The sequence below is a fragment of the Caretta caretta genome, chromosome 22, assembly GCF_965140235.1.
Source record: "Caretta caretta isolate rCarCar2 chromosome 22, rCarCar1.hap1, whole genome shotgun sequence".
Taxonomy (NCBI): domain Eukaryota; kingdom Metazoa; phylum Chordata; order Testudines; family Cheloniidae; genus Caretta; species Caretta caretta.
Window position 1 is genome coordinate 11,208,823 of NC_134227.1, and position 17,169 is coordinate 11,225,991.

Below are 17,169 nucleotides of genomic sequence, written 5' to 3' on the forward strand. Positions count from 1 at the left end.
TGGATGAACATTCCAAAGATCAAAATCTCTGGGTGTTCCCTTCTTTTGCAACATTTAATCCATATAGTTGCTGAATCTTCTATAATCTCTTTCCCCACATTTATGGTCTTTGTATTACTGAGATTTCCCAACGTTGCTTTCTCTCTCTAATTTATAATTTTTTTAATTAACTTCTCGCCCTAATTTTTCTTTGTGGCATAAAGGAAAAGTGAGGGAACATGTACGGCTTCTTGTTGTTTTTTAACCTTAGAAATACCAGGAATGGCTTTGGTGGAGAATCTCTGGAAGGTTTTGGGTGTTTGTTTAATTGAGTGGGCAGGGGGACTGAATCTTTAACAAATGTTAATAACTGAAATTAAAGAAGGGATGACCATTTATTTTTGGTAACTCTTTTTTTCTTGCAAGGATCAAGGTGAGGAGAGAGTTTAAACAGAAACTGCTTGGGTAATGGGCAAATGTTGTAAGAAAGCATGGAAGAGAATGTGAGGGTTGAGTATAATGTATTGCCTAGTTTGAAAGAGTTTTTAAAGCAAGACCTTTAAAGCAAAGACATAACTATCCATGTGTTGGAAACCAGCAATCAAAAGCTAAGTTCTTTGATCAGCCCCATGATGTGGCATCCATGCTAGCCCTGTACAAAGTGTCCTCATTTTATGGTGGACTGGGGCAAGATGTCCCCTTCGCTGGCCCCAGTTAGTGTTCCTGGCCCCTCATCCTGACCTTCCTGTCCCCTACCTGAGCATGCTGCTCCACTACCCAAGCAGCTCACATCTCTCAGTCACTGCTTGGATTATCACTCTGCTGATCAACAGTCAGAGAGACAACAAGGAGTCTGGTGGCACCTTAAAACTAACAGATTTATTTGGGCATAAGCTTTCGTGGGTGTAAAACCCTACTTCTTCTTCAGATGCATTTTTTTACCCACAAAAGCTTATGCACAAATAAATCTGTTAATCTTTAAGGTGCCATTGGACTCCTCGTTGTCTTTGTGGATACAGACTAACATGGCTACCCCTCTGATACCAGTCATAGAGAGCAGACATCCTTCATGGATTGCAAATTCTATTGTCTGGATTACCCAGTTATTTTTTCATAGAAGTTGAAAGGACTTATGAAGAGTCCCTCACTGAGGGACGTATGTTCAGGCATGTCTTCACTGAACCGTTAACCTGAGTTCTTTCCCAGGTTTTAGCCCAACCCCCTCCCCTTTACCATCCACGCAGAAAAACCACCCACCCAAGTTTGGAGGTGCTTTAAACGCAGGCTAGTTTACTTGGCTGGGGATACTGAATGAGGGAGGCAACCTAGTGACAGAGGATGTGGAAAAAGCTAATGTGCTCAATGCTTTTTTTGCCTCTGTCTTCACAAACAAGGTCAACTCCCAGACTACTGCACTGGGCAGCACAGCATGGGGAGGAGGTGACCAGCCCTCTGTGGAGAAAGAAGTGGTTTGGGACTATTTAGAAAAGCTGGTGGAGCATAAATCCATGGGGCCAGATGCGCTGCATCCGAGAGTGCTAAAGGAGTTGGCGGATGTGATTGCAGAGCCATTGGCCATTATCTTTGAAAACTCATGGCGATCGGGGGAAGTCCCGGATGACTGGAAAAAGGCTAATGTAGTGCCCATCTTTAAAAAAGGGAAGGAGGAGGATCCTAGGAACTACAGGCCAGTCAGCCTCACCTCAGTCCCCGGAAAAATCATGGAGCAGGTCCTCAAGGAATCAATTCTGAAGCACTTAGACGAGAGGAAAGTGATCAGGAACAGTCAGCATGGATTCACCAAGGGTAAGTCATGCCTAACTAATCTAATTGCCTTCTATGACGAGATAACTGGCTCTGTGGATGAGGGGAAAGCAGTGGACGTGTTGTTCCTTGACTTTCGCAAAGCTTTTGACACTGTCTCCCACAGTATTTTTGCCAGCAAGTTAAAGTAGTATGGGCTGGATGAATGGTCTATAAGGTGGATAGAAAGTTGGCTAGATTGTCGGGCTCAACGGGTAGTGATCAATGGCTCCATATCTAGTTGGCAGCCAGTATCAAGTGGAGTGTCCCAAGGGTCGGTCCTGGGGCCGGTTTTGTTCAATATCTTCATAAATGATCTGGAGGATGGTGTGGATTGCACCCTCAGCAAGTTTGCAGATGACACTAAACTGGGAGGAGAGGTAGATATGCTGGAGGGTAGGGATAGGATACAGAGGGCCCTAGACAAATTAGAGGTTTGGGCCAAAAGAAATCTGATGAGGTTCAATAAGGACAAGTGCAGAGTCCTGCACTTAGGACGGAAGAATCCCATGCATCGCTACAGACTAGGGACCGAATGGCTCGGCAGCAGTTCTGCAGAAAAGGACCTTGGGGTTACAGTGGACGAGAAGCTGGATATGAGTCAACAGTGTGCCCTTGTTGCCAAGAAGGCCAATGGCATTTTGGGATGTATAAGTAGGGGCATTGCCAGGAGATCGAGGGATGTGATCGTTCCCCTCTATTCGACATTGGTGAGGCCTCGTCTGGAGTACTGTGTCCAGTTTTGGGCCCCACACTACAAGAAGGATGTGGAAAAATTGGAAAGAGTCCAGCGGAGGGCAACAAAAATTATTAGGGGACTGGAACACATGACTTATGAGGAGAGGCTGAGGCAACTGGGATTGTTCAGTCTGCAGAAGAGAAGAATGAGGGGGGATTTGATAGCTGCTTTCAACTACCTGAAAGGGGGTTCCAAAGAGGATGGATCTAGACTGTTCTCAGTGGTAGCTGATGAGAGAACAAGGAGTAATAGTCTCAAGTTGCAGTGCGGGAGGTTTAGGTTGGATATTAAGAAAAACTTTTTCACTAGGAGGGTGGTGAAACACTGGAATGGGTTACCTAGGGAGGTGGTGAAATCTCCATCCTTAGAGGCTTTTAAGGCCCGGCTTGACAAAGCCCTGGCTGGGATGATTAAGTTGGGGATTGGCCCTGCTTTGAGCAGGGGGTTGGACTGGATGACCTCCTGAGGTCCCTTCCAACCCTGATATTCTATGATTCAGGTTAGAACCTGGGGGGTCCCACTTCCCCGCAGGCTGGAACCTGCCCGCTTCGCAGTGAGGACCCAAGCAAAATCACGCACGTGCTAATAGTTCTCAGTGCCCCTCCCAGAAGGCAGACACAGTTTCCCATGACTGACACACATGATGTGGCAAAAATTGTAGAGCGTCTCAGCACAAAGAACAATGGGCTACACCCCCACCCACACATGGGCAAGTGCAGACACAGTAACAGGGGTAGGGCTTTGCTGTGTAACCTTCATACCCAGGCTAGTCTAACTTGGGTGCTGCAAATCACCCAGGTTAACTGTGCAGTGAAGACATACCCTCTGCACATATGAAGGCCTATTATTCCACTTTCCATCCGGGAAGGCTGTAGTGTCCAGGAGGAGACAAGAAATACAGCCTGAGGAGATCCTGAGACATGGGACAATGAAGCCGTTGTAGTGGCTTAGAGGGAGGCACAAGGAGTTCCCATCCTTACCCACGAATTCGCAGAGCAATTTGACCACACCTTTGTGGAGGTAATGGAGGCTGGAACAGGTTTGTGCAATGGCAGGACCTCGGCATCTGCAAGAGTTATTTTAAGGAGTGCTTCAGAGATCACCTGAACCCAGCCAAGAGGAAGACTGCCCAGAAGGGCAAAGTCTTCAGATATAGACACCAGCGTGGACCCAATTCACCAGAGCACCTAAAAAAGACACAAGACCTCAATGATCCTTAACCAAATGCACATTCACTGTGCAGAACCCTGGCCAACTCTGGCTTGGTAAGCACAGTTCCTATGGCTTGGTTTGACTTGTGCTATTTACCTATCAGGTAAGTAGCCAGTGAGCTGTTAATCTGCATGATGTCCAGCTTCTGCCACCGAGAAACCTGCACAGACTAGAAATAGAGAGATGAGCACATGGGATGAGATTAATCCTGGCCTTGCCCAATAGCTGTTGGTGGGGGGAGCCACATCTCTGGCTGCACGCAGTAACTGGAGGTGCTGCAGCAGGATGGTGAGAACAGTCAGCCAGCATGACATAACTACGGCGTCGTTCTCCCCTGCATGCTCCGAGGCCAACTCTTATTACATGCATTTGGCAAAGTCTCAACACAATATTATTGCTAGGGAAGAGTGTGGGTTTAGACTTTCTTGTGCCCGGTGACACAAGAGGTAAGCTAGTTTTCTCACTGCTGTCTACCCAGAGCAACAGTTTGACTCCATTGTAAATTGTCTCCATGAGGGCAACGCCCTTTTAGATCATCCTGTGATAGGTCATTCTTTGTCCTCCATGCTGTCTTTCTCTCTAGATGGGATCCAATTTAAGATTGACTTTGTGCTTCTTCCACGGGATAGCCCATAGTTCAACCACCACACTGTGTCTGTCTGATGCAGTCTGCTCACCTGCATGGCGCAACAATTCCACACTGTTTGACCAATCTCCCCAATTAAATCCCAAGATAATTTGTACGCAGTGCTGGTGGACTGCGTTCAATCTTCTTTTGTGCACTTACACCATCTGCCACATAACTGAGGTGTACAATAGCACTGGGAGAAGAACAGTGCTAAACAATCTCACTTTAGTGTTCAGATGTATCTTCTTACTCTTCCAAATGTTTGAAACATGGAAGAAAGATCCACTGACTTTGGCCATTCTTGCCTTCAGTTCTTTAGCGATCTGGCCATTTGAAGATACTGCGCTTCCAACGTAGATGAAGTCATCAACTCTTCTCAGTCAATCCCACATGCAACCGTATTGACAGCATTCTGTCTCTGACACACAGTCCATTTTGGCCTCTTCTGTTTTTATGCTCCTGAAGAGTCTTTTCATTCCATCCAAGTTGGTATCCAATATGACCCTCTCATCTGCAAACTCTAAATCTCGCAGCTTATCTCTTGCCCAGACACGGCCAGTTTCCTCGGCAGCAACCATCGCTCTTCGCAACACAAAGTCTGTGAAAATGCAGCAAAGCAGTGGAGATTACATGCACCCTTACCTTAAGTCAGTAACAATCTTAAACCATTCCGTGTCTCCCCTCTCTATCCTGATGCACACGCAGACTCGCCAAACAAAGCTTTGATTAAATTAATAATCTTTGCTGGAATTCCATAGTGTCTCAGGATCTTCCAGAGTTTATCAGTAAACTCTAAAAAATGCTGATAAAAACCATCATCTGCTGGTATTCTAAGCCTTTCTCAGTAAGTCTTGGTAAAGGTGAAAGTCTCGTCTGAACATGACCTGCCAGGTTGAAATCCAGCCTGGTCTTCTCTGAGTACTTTGTCAAAAGCTGTTTTCATCCTATTCAAAATTATCGGGCAAAACACTTTTCCAGGTACAGATAGCAGTGTCACCCCTCTGCAGTTATCACAAGCAAGCTTGTCCCCTTTTTAGAGATTTTTTGCGGATAACAACTCTTCAAGCTTTAGGACAGACCTCCTTTTGCCCATTCTGTACAGCTTGCATATGTAATTCACAATCCCTTCCTCCCCAGCTTCAAACATTTCAGCATCTATCCCAGGGGTGGGCAAACTTTTTGGCCCAAGGGCCACATCTGGGTATGGAAATTGTATGGCAGGCCATGAATGCTCACAAAATTGGGAGTTGCGGTAGAGGAGGGGGTGAGGGCTCGGGCTGGGGGTGTGGGCTCTGGGGTGGGTCCAGAAATGAGGAGTTCAGGATGCGGGAGGGTGCTCTGGGCTGGGGCACGGGGTTCGGGTGCAGGGATCTGGCTGGGGGTGCAGGCTCTCGGGTAGGGCTGAGGATGAGGGGTTGGGGGTGCAGGAGGATGCTTCGGGTTGGGACGGAGGGTGGGAGAGGGATCAGGGTTGTTGCAGGGGGTTGGGGCACAGAAGCGGGTAAGAGGTGCAGGCTCTGGGGGGGCACTTACCTCAAGCAGCTCCCAGAAGCAGTGGCATGTTCCCTCTCCAGCTCCTACGTGGAGGCACAGCCAGGCAGTTCTGCGTGCCGCCCTGTCCACAGGCGCCACCCCTGCAGCTCCCGTTGGCCGTGGTTCCTGCTCAATGGGAGCTGTGGGAGCAGTGGCAGCTTGCGGAGCCCCCTGGCTGCCCCTATGCTTAGGAGCAGGAGAGGGGACATGCTGCTGCTTTTGGAAGCCGCCTGGAGCGGGACAAGCCCCCGACCCTGCTCCCTGGCGGGAGCTCGAGAGCTGGATTAAAATGTCTGGAAGTCTGGGTGCGGCCCCCGGGCCGTAGTTTGCCCACCTCTGATCTATCCTATCACAGCCTCGTGCTTTACCACTCTGTAGCTGGTTTATACCCTTAGTTACTTCTTCAAAGTTGATTACTTCTAGTGATGTAGGTAAATCCACTGTTTCTTCACATCTCTCAACGTGTGTTAGTGGTTCTGGCTCGTTCATAGCCTGGAAATGTTCCACCCAATGGGCTTTCTAACCACAGAGGAAGGACACGGTTTTACCGTTTCCAGGCTTTCACAGCAGTGTGAGAATTGTGAGGTCAGTTATTTAGGACTACAAAAGGATTTTTAGAATCCTGTCTGGTACACCACCTCAGCTTCTTTTGCTTTATTTTTCAATGCTTTCTTTTCTGTCTGATCTTTTAACTTCCTTGTCTCTGTTCACGTATGGTTGCCACAGAATAGCGCTTTTTCTGCTGTCTTATTCCTGTTGAATTCTCTTCTTCTTTAATTTTTTTCTCTCTTTAACAAGCCCCCATGTGTTTGGCTGGAGCCATTTTTCTTTCTTACGCCAGGTCTACGCTACAAACTTATATCGGTATAACTCTGTCACTCAGGATATGAAAAATCCACACCTGTGAGCGATGGAGATATACCAATCTTACCCCCAGTGTAGACCGTGTTATGTCAATGGGAGAGCTTCTCCTGTCAACGTAACTACCAGCACTCAAGGAAGTGAATTAACTACGCTGATGGAGAAGCTCTCCCATCGGTGTAGTAACGTCTTCACTAAAGCGCTACAGTGGGGCAGCTGCAGTGCAGTATGTGAAGACAAGCCCATAGGGCATGGCTACACTTGCAGATGTAGAGCACTGGGAGTTAAACCAGCCTTCAGAGATGGCAGCAGGGAAAACGCTGCTGTGTGTTTACACGGTCAGCTTCAAGCACGCTGGCATGGCCAGATTAACAGTTCTTGCAACACCACAAAGAGCAGTGCATTGTGGTAGCTATCCCAGTGTACAAGTGGTTGCAATGCACTTTTCAAAGGCGGGACGGAGGTGGAGTGTGACAGGGAGTGTGTTGTGTGTATGTGGGGGGAGAGAGGGGAGGTTTGGGGGGGGGGCTGAAAGCGTGTCAGCATGCTGTCTTGTAAGTTCAGACAGCGGCAGAACACCCCCCCACACACACACAAAAACACACACACTCACAACAGCAGCATTCCACACTAATGGCTTGCTTTGTCCCAGAGCAGATAAGCATGCTGGCTGTCAGAAATGGAGCTTTGAAAGGGGATATCCGCATTCCTGTAGCAGAGTTCAAAACAATGAGAAGAGTGGCCACTTGATTGCAGGGGATTATGGGACGTTTCGGAGGCCAATCACAGTGCAGTAATTCAACACCTCATTCACACTGATGCCCGGGCGTTTCAGCCAGGGTGCAGCAAGCTTTATGCTTCTCGTGGAGGTGGATTATGAGGAGCACTCCAGCTGCAGAGTCCAGGCACTCGACGTGCCTTGCCAGTGCGGACACATCGGGAGTTAGGGAGTTTCCCGCAGCAGCGACTCTCCTAGCACTGGAGGATTCTCCCCTCACCCAGCTGTGGTTTGGCCTGGTGGAAATGGATCCCTGACTGGCTGATGTGACTCCAGGCAATGGACGATTGCTTGCGCAACCCGGCGCCTGGCACGGCTTTGCAGGAAGAGCCCTCTCTGGAAAGGGCTAACAGAGAAAAGCCTCCCAAGGTAAGCTGGGAGTCTGGCTAGTTTTTCTCTGCCAGAGCTGGATTCATGGCCAGGGCTCGTTGGGAACAGGTTGAGCCTGCTGCAGGGAGCCTGCTGCAGGGAACCTTGCTCCCACTGCTGTTCTTGTTGGCACACAGCGCACACTGGTTATACCTCTCCTGTTAGTCCACAGCAATCAAATTATGGTTCCCTCCTGAACAGGGGCACTAAGAGGGGCTAAGACCCACTGCACGCTCTCCCCCTCTTGCACATATATGCACAGCAGCCATAAATTACCCTTTACTGTTTGTAAATCCCTGTGAGCGACTCGGATCCAGGGATGGTTTTATTGGCTATGGTGCAATGAACTTTGGTTCAGAAACTGTTGATGGGTTTGAGTCTCTGATGGGAAGATAGAGATATGTAAATCTCACTGCCCATGCACAGACAAGTAACAGACAGGAGCTGGGAGCGACTGAGAGCAGGCAAGACTCAAACATACAACAGTAAAACAAGTCTGTACGCAAGAAAAGGCTCGAGGAAGAGAGATCAGGTGGCTTCACGGGGATTTTCAGATCACATCTTCGCAGTATATTTGCATTCCACTATCCCAGCAACTGGAGGCTGCTGCTAGTTTTCCAAGCATCCAGCCAGCTGCTGCTCCCTTAGGGCAGTTTTGTCTTTGCATCTCTCGCTATGGCAGAGTTACAAGCCATATCTTTGGGATGTGAAGAGTAACAAGAAGGATTTCTACAGGTAAGTTAGCAACAAGAAGAAGGTCAGGGAAAGTGTGGGACCCTTAATGAAGGGGGGAGGCAACCTAGTGACAGATGATGTGGAAAAAGCTGAAGTACTCCATGCTTTTTTTTGCCTCGGTCTTCACAGACAAGGTCAGCTCCCAGACTGCTGCACTGGGCAGCACAATATGGAGAGGAGATGAGCAGCGCTCAGTGGTGAAAGAACAGGTTAAGGACTATTTAGAAAAGCTGGACATGCACAAGTCCATGGGTCCAGATCTAAGGCATCCGAGGGTGCTGAGGGAGTTGACTGATGTGATTGCAGAGCCGTTGGCCATTATCTTTGAAAACGCGCGGCGATAGGGGGAGGTCCCGGACGACTGGAAAAAGTGCCCATATTTTAAAAAGGGAAGAAAGAGAACCCGGGTAACTACAGACCTGTCAGCCTCCCCTCGGTCCCTGGAAAAATCATGGAGCACGTCCCCAAGGAATCAATTCTGAAGCACTTGGAGGAGAGGAAGGTGATCAGGAACAGTCAACATGGATTCACCAAGGGCAAGTCACGCTTGACCAATCTGATTGCCTTCTATGATGAGATAATTAGCTCTGTGGATATGGGGAAATCAGTGGACATGATATATCTTGACTTTAGCAAAACTTTTGATACAATCTCCCACAATATCCTTGCCAGCAAGTTAAAAAAGTATGGATTGGATGAATGGACTATAAGGTAGATAGAAAGCTGGCTAGATTGTCGGGCTCAACAGGTAGTGATCAACGGCTCGATGTGTAGTTGGCAGCCGGTATCAAGCGGAATGCCCGAGGGGTCGATCCTTGGGTCGGTTTTGTTCAACATCTTTACTAATGATCTTGATGATGGGCTGGATTGCACCCTCAGCAAGCTTGCATGTCCCACTTTTCCAGTTCCTTGGGTCTGCTGCAGGGCTGTCCCCACTGAATTAAATCCTGGTTTAATTACTAAACCATTCAACAAACCAGAAGAAAAGACTGGCTGCTTCCCCCATGTCCCCTCTGCTGCTGAACAATCTTATCTCTAGCTTTATGGGCCAAGAGAAATCTCTCTCGCTCGCTCTTAGGTTCCCCTTTCTAGCCCTGTCACTGACATTTCTTCCTTTAACTCCATTTTCCTTTCCTTTCCCCTTCATGGACCTAAGCCAGAATCCCAGATCCAGATCCCTCCAAGCGTAGAGTGACCGTACGTCCCATTTTGGCCAGGACCGTACCCTTTTTAAGCCTTGTCCTGGCTGTCCCAACTTTTTTGGCAAAAACGGGCATTTGTCCCGTTTGCTCTTGATCAGTTGATAAGAGCAAATGGGAGACGTGCCTACTTTTTTTTTTTTTTTAGAAAGGTGGGGTGCGAAGGAACATGGGGCGGGGTGAGCGGCGATGCCAGCCCCGGCCTTTGGAAAACATGGTCACCCTATCTCGTATTTGCATCACTGCTTGCCCAAGCCCTGCCTGCCCACCCCACGCCCCTGCGGGGATGGGGGCTAGGACAAGCAACTCAGGCCAGCTCCACGTGGGTAGGGGAGCTTGAGCCAGCCGGGAGAGGGCTCGGGCCAGCCCTGCACAGTGTCCAATTTGCCCTTTGGTGAAAAATGGTCACCCTATCCAAGTGTGAAGGAAGTTCCCGATCTAGAAGTCAAGGTTCCAACTCCACATCGTTCCTTCAGACTTTCAGGTCCTCTTATAGTCTCTCCCCTCCTATTGCAGCTGTTCCACAGCTCATCTGACACACATTGCTCATACTCCTTCAACCCATCCCAGCACAAATACCCTGACTTCCTGACTGAAGCATTCCTCTGCCAATCAAGCTGGTGCAGGGGGCAGGACATTCTCTCACAGACCCCAGCTCACTTTCCCTTGTGAAAGGTGACAAGTCAAGGGAATGAAATTGGACTCTGCCTTTTTCCTCTTTGTGCTGAGCCATGCAGAAGTCTTCAATCCCTCCCCCCACCTTTTATTAACCTTAGAAATATCAGGAATGTCAAATCTGGTCTCCCTTCGTGCTTCTGGTAGCCCCACTGGAGGTCTCAGAAACGTGGAGTGTGAGGTTTCTTGTCCTTTAATCAAAGGGTAAGGGAGTCTGACTCTTTAACACCGATATTTTCTCCCAAGTGTTTCTCAAGTGTCTGAGTTAAATACATTGTTAAAATCCATGTCTGACTAAATATTTCTCATTCAGATTTAAATGCATGAGGTGAATCTGGCCTCCACTGAAGTCAATAGAGTGAGGATTTCACCCATAGTACTTTTAATGCCATAATCCTTTTCATTCTCCAGTCATCCATGGAGTCTTTCGAGGAAAATTGGACAGAGGAGATCTAGTTTCCAGTGCAAAAGCACCAGCAGGAAAAACCCAGCCACATGTTAGGCCCTTGCTGTATCTCATAAAGAAGCAAAAAAGAGCTCCCACTTCCACGTTGGCAGGTCTCGTTCCAGCTCCTCTGCTGTGTCATTTTAGAGCTGCCATCGACACGTACTTTGTACTGCTGTCTTCCTGGAGAAATGTGCTCTCCTTCCCAACTGCTGCTGCTGGCTCCTCTTCTACCGAACATCTGTATTTGGAGCCAAACCCCAATGTCTTCACTTAGTTGTTAGGCAAAACTCCCAAGTAAGTCCCATTTCTCTTCCCAAATCACTGGTATTTCCATGGCTGAGAAAGCAGATCCTCTTTCCTCTTCATCAGAGGGCCACCAATCACAGAATGATGTGAGTTTCATTATTGCCCTCTGGAAGGTGGAATAAGACGGGTTCAGCTTCATCTCCTTCCTCCTCTACTGCTAACAGCAATTGTCAATTAGCAGCTCTATTGGTGTGTGCTTTTAAAGCAGGAAGAGGCTGTCAGCAAGAGGTTTTGAATCTGTACAGAGGAGAGTGGTCATCATGAAGCTGTAGCTAGTCATGGATTTGTTTCAATACTTTACCCTTTGCAAATGTGACTGAATTTACCCTCGTTCTCTTCCTGAGAAGTATGTGATCTCAGAGAGGGACCGTGGCTCAAAGAGGTGAAATGACTTACCCAAAGCTACGGAGAATCAGTGGCTGAGCCAGAAACCCCCTCCTGGCCCCCCAAAACTCCTGACTCCCCATTCTGTGCCTCAAACACCAGATCAAATGCCTTTGTAGGGTGATATTAAGTTCCAAATACCAATTCAGAAGCAGCTTTCACTTTAATTGTACTTAGCTCTTCTAGATGGCTTTCACTGAGAGCTCTCAACAACTTTACAGCTGCATGTTTTTGTTTCATCCACCTGTTGCTTTTTATCATTAACATACACTGTAAATGCTTTAGCACAGGGACTTCTTTTTTAGTGTGTTGGTACAGCTCCCCGCAAAATGGACAACCTGAGAGCTCTCGGCATTGTGTCATGACAAATGGGAAACAGGCACAGAAAGACAAGTTGACTTACCCAAAGTCACCCAGCAGGTCCATGACAGAGCTGGGAATGGAAAGGAGTCCTATGCCCAGATCCTCAAAAGTATTTAGGCACCTGATTTCCATTTGAAATCAGTGGGAAGAAGGCGCCTTTGAGAATCTGGGCCCTAGTCACTAGCATCCCCAACAGCTTCAGCAACAGCCCTCAGGATGTTTATAGAGAAGCATGGGTGGGAAGGACCCTGTCCGTAGAACAGCTGCAGGAGCCTTACAGTTGTCTGCCCAGATCCTGGATCACTTCCCTGGTGTGATGCAGACTATTACAGTAGATGTAACTATAGGTAGCATTTATGGATATCGTTGCCCGGAGCACTTCCTGTTGCTCAGCACTAAATTGGATTGCCAGATCCTTCTCCCATGTGCTCATTACTGGGAGGGAGGTTCAGGCACTAGCCTATCTAGTCTGGAAATCCGCTTCTGGGCACCCAGCTTTCCCAGCAATGTGTGTGCTAGCTCTGTTGTTTGATCTACTTTACTCTGATTGCTGCTTCTTGGAGGGCCCGGCTGTGCCTAGCTCTGGGATGAGCTCACAGTGAGGGAGCAGGCACAGGAGGGGACTCTGGCATTAGCAATGCTTGTAGGAAGCATATAAGCAAGTTCCAATAAAGGGAAAGAGTGTGAGGGGGCGGGGGATGCAATGCAACCTGTGGAAAGGGGTAGCAGATGCCAATGCTGTGTGCAATCCCTGGACCATTGGGCCTCCCTGAGGTGGTGTACTTCTGGGAGCTGCTGCAAGGGTAGTTCTGTTCTAGTCCGGTTCTTACAGCCCTCATCAATGTAGTACAAACTCACTGAACATTAAATCCCATCAAATGAGGGTAAATCCATCCTCATCAGCATATCCACACATTATACTCCACACCTGAACATAGCCATTATATGGACAACATAACCCCATATCTCAATGTCCGTACTTTGACCCGTTAAACTTTTACCCCCAATCGGGGAGATTGCAGATTATTCCTTACGCCACCTGTTCCTAAACTGAATTTCGCAGCCCTTGATAATCTGTACCTTATTCCCTGATAACCAGAAACTTCTACGCTTAAACTCTGTACCGTTTTCTTTTTACTTCGACATCATCTTAATAAAATTATTAAATCTGAGCCCCTGCCTGAAGTGCATTTGCATCTTCCCCCGGTGATCCCTTCTTTCTCTCTCACTCTGCCCAGGGAGAAACCATGTGGGGATGATTAATTCTGTTTTACACAAGTGATATGTAAACTCACCTGGACACCCTGCTACCATGAAAACAATTGGAGGAGCCACTGCTTGACCACCCCCAGTGAACACATCTTAAAGGTGTTAAAAACTGTCAGAGGTAGGTGCTAACATGTTTTAAACCACACTTGATTAAAGTATAATAGCCAGCGTGAGGTGGTGTTTTTTTATTAACAAAATACCATTTTTCTCCCTAAACTAGACAAGGCCGAAGTCATTAGATCCTGGTTTGCAGTTTCTCAAAGTTACTGGCTCCTGGGTTGACCATTTAAACCTGGACATGGGTTAGCAAAAATGGGACCACCGTGGTGAACTAGAAATTCATAAACGCGGTCACCCACTGCAATCCAGCCAGCTCTCTGACTGGCGCTGCTCAGACAGGGCCATCCCACTCACTGCATTTTGCCAGCTCTCGCCAAGGTCTTGCTTTCCAAAATATCATTTGCAGCCAGGCTTTGCAGGACTGGGAGAACGATGAAAAGAAAATCTAAAGGTGCCATACTCTCCCTGACCTGAGTAAGCTGTCTGGTCTGCTGCTGTGAATCGTGACCATCTTAACCCACTCTTTTCACTCAGCTTTGGATTTTCTTTAAATGTTATGGAAACCCATCAACCCAGCTCCCCACCCACTGCTGGACTTTAGAGTCTGCTCCTCCATTAACACCATGTGTGGCATGTTCCTCTCCACACTTTTTTTTTAAACTCTTTAGTTACTTAGGAAGTTGTAAGAGGTTTACAAATCCTTGCTCTGTAAACAGAGGCAAACCAATAATCGTTACCACAGTGAGCTTTTGTTTAGAGAAATATTATACAGTAATAGGGCTATCACATCTCTCTATTGAACTGGGTGTTACCATATCACAGAGTTACCATCTTGACAGTACCCAGGACATGCTGTTGCTAGTGATTTTATTAAATTGAGTGAAATCCCTGATTCCATGTATTTAACAAAATAGGCATTTCTATTAAATGTTGTTCAAAAATTTGGACAGGTGTGCTGGTTTGTTTGCAGGCAAATATACATTGAATATTGAATAAATGGTAACCAGATATGTAAATATCTACCTGTCCCTTATTTATAATTGGTGCGTTAATTTTTCCATAACAACCACCTCTCGTATTTTTTGTACCATTCCTGTAAAGTTGGACTATTTTTCTTATTCCAATGAGAAGCCATCAGTATCCTTTCACCTACTAGCAGGCAAGATATTTATTCTTCATTTCCTCTGAGTGTGACCATTTCTGCCCGAAAGCTCCCAGATGATTACCCAAGGATCCTTTGGTAACAAATATCCAACCGTTTGTGATATTTGGTTAAGAACTGCATCCCAGTACTCTCTGCTGACTAGACATGTCCAGCATCAATGTGTAAAATCTCTTCTTTCACCACAGTTATTCAATCTTTTATTTATACATCCAATCTATGTGTATTACTTCTTAACCTGACTGGTGTGCGCTACCATTGAAACAGTAGTGTAAAGAAATTTCCTTTTCTTGTACTACACACAGAGGTTTTTCCAGATCAAACCCCGTTCCTCTGACACAACTGGTCTATCCAGATCCTTTTCCCAGAGTGCCCACACATTTTTTTGTATCAAATGTCCCTCAGGAATACAGTGACTGTCACTTTGTCTCAAAGAAAAAAATTCCAACTGATTTCAACTTTATGCAGAGGAGATTTGCCTGCTGCAGTACCACATCGATCCACTAGATGGACGATTGCCTCAGAGATATCTCAACAGGCTTGAGAAATGGACCACTGTACCCGTATTCATGCTCGGACTTGTACTGCTTGTATTTTGCATCCCAATTTAACTCCTCCCATCAAAATACTTCCAACACAAATTGTCTGTCGTGGACCAGCAAAGTGAACTGATTTATGACACTTGCAAAAGCCTGAGATCCTGCCTTTAAACAGGTTTCAGAGTAACAGCCGTGTTAGTCTGTATTCGCAAAAAGAAAAGGAGTACTTGTGGCACCTTAGAGACTAACCAATTTATTTGAGCATGAGCTTTCGTGAGCTACAGCTCACTTCATCGGATGCATACCGTGGAAACTGCAGCAGACTTTATATATACACAGAGAATATGAAACAATACCTCCTCCCACCCCACTGTCCTGCTGGTAATAGCTTATCTAAAGTGATCAACAGGTGGGCCATTTCCACCTGTTGATCACTTTAGATAAGCTATTACCAGCAGGACAGTGGGGTGGGAGGAGGTATTGTTTCATATTCTCTGTGTATATATAAAGTCTGCTGCAGTTTCCACGGTATGCATCCGATGAAGTGAGCTGTAGCTCACGAAAGCTCATGCTCAAATAAATTGGTTAGTCTCTAAGGTGCCACAAGTACTCCTTTTCTTTCTCCTTACAATGTGTATGATGATCAAGGTGGGCCATTTCCAGCACAAATCCAGAGTTTAACAAGAACGTCTGAGGAGGGGGGTAGGAAAAAACAAGGGGAAATAGGTTACCTTGCATAATGACTTAGCCACTCCCAGTCTCTAGTCAAGCCTAAGTTAATTGTATCCAATTTGCAAATGCATTCCAATTCAACAGTCTCTCGCTGGAGTCTGGTTTTGAAGTTTTACTGTTGTAATATCGCAACTTTCATGTCTGTAATCGCGTGACCAGAGAGATTGAAGTGTTCTCCAACTGGTTTATGAATGTTATAATTCTTGACATCTGATTTGTGTGCATTTATTCTTTTACATAGAGACTGTCCAGTTTGACCAATGTACATGGCAGAGGGACATTGCTGGCACATGATGGCATGTATCACATTGGTAGATGTGCAGGTGAATGAGCCTCTGATAGTGTGGCTGATGTTATTAGGCCCTGTGATGGTGTCTCCTGAATAGATATGTGGGCACAGTTGGCAACGGGCTTTGTTGCAAGGATAGGTTCCTGGGTTAGTGGTTCTGTTGTGTGGTATTTGGTTGCTGGTGAGTATTTGCTTCAGGTTGGGGGGCTGTCTATAGGCAAGGACTGACCTGTCTCCCAAGATTTGTGAGAGTGTTGGGTCATCCTTCAGGATAGGTTGTAGATCCTTAATAATGTGTTGGAGGGGTTTTAGTTGGGGGCTGAAGGTGACGGCTAGTGGCGTTCTGTTATTTTCTTTGTTAGGCCTGTCCTGTAGTAGGTGACTTCTGGGAACTCTTCTGGCTCTATCAATCTGTTTCTTCACTTCAGCAGGTGGGTATTGTAGTTGTAAGAATGCTTGACAGAGATCTTGTAGGTGTTTGCCTCTGTCTGAGGGGTTGGAGCAAATGCGGTTTTATCGCAGAGCTTGGCTGTAGACAATGGATCGTGTGGTGTGGTCAGGGTGAAAGCTGGAGGCATGTAGGTAGGAATAGCGGTCAGTAGGTTTCCGGTATAGGGTGGTGTTTATGTGACCATCGTTTATTAGCACTGTAGTGTCCAGGAAGTGGATCTCTTGTGTGGACTGGACCAGGCTGAGGTTGATGGTGGGATGGAAATTGTTGAAATCGTGGTGGAATTCCTCAAGGGCTTCTTTTCCATGGGTCCAGATGATGAAGATGTCATCAATATAGCGCAAGTAGAGTAGGGGCGTTAGGGGACGAGAGCTGAGGAAGTGTTGTTCTAAGTCCGCCATAAACATGTTGGCATACTGTGGGGCCATGCGGGTACCCATAGCAGTGCCGCTGATTTGAAGGTATACATTGTCCACAAATGTAAAATAGTTATGGGTAAGGACAAAGTCACAAAGTCGCATGGCCCCACAGTATGCCAACATGTTTATGGCTGACAGGCCAGTCCTTGTCTACAGACAGCCCCCCAACCTGAAGCAAATACTCACCAGCAACCAAATACCACACAACAGAACCACTAACCCAGGAACCTATCCTT

The 17,169-nt window shown here is 46.9% G+C and overlaps 1 protein-coding gene across 1 annotated transcript in view; it reads left to right on the forward strand.

Annotated features, from left to right (window-relative positions):
* Nucleotides 1-7,512: 7,512 nt before the first annotated feature.
* The window catches only part of ST14 (ST14 transmembrane serine protease matriptase), a 62,113-nt gene continuing 52,456 nt past the window's right edge, over nucleotides 7,513-17,169 (forward strand). The window contains exons 1-2 of the mRNA XM_075122276.1: nucleotides 7,513-7,902; nucleotides 13,251-13,399. The gene's annotated coding sequence lies outside the window, so the exon portion shown is untranslated. The remainder of the gene's footprint in view (nucleotides 7,903-13,250; nucleotides 13,400-17,169) is intronic.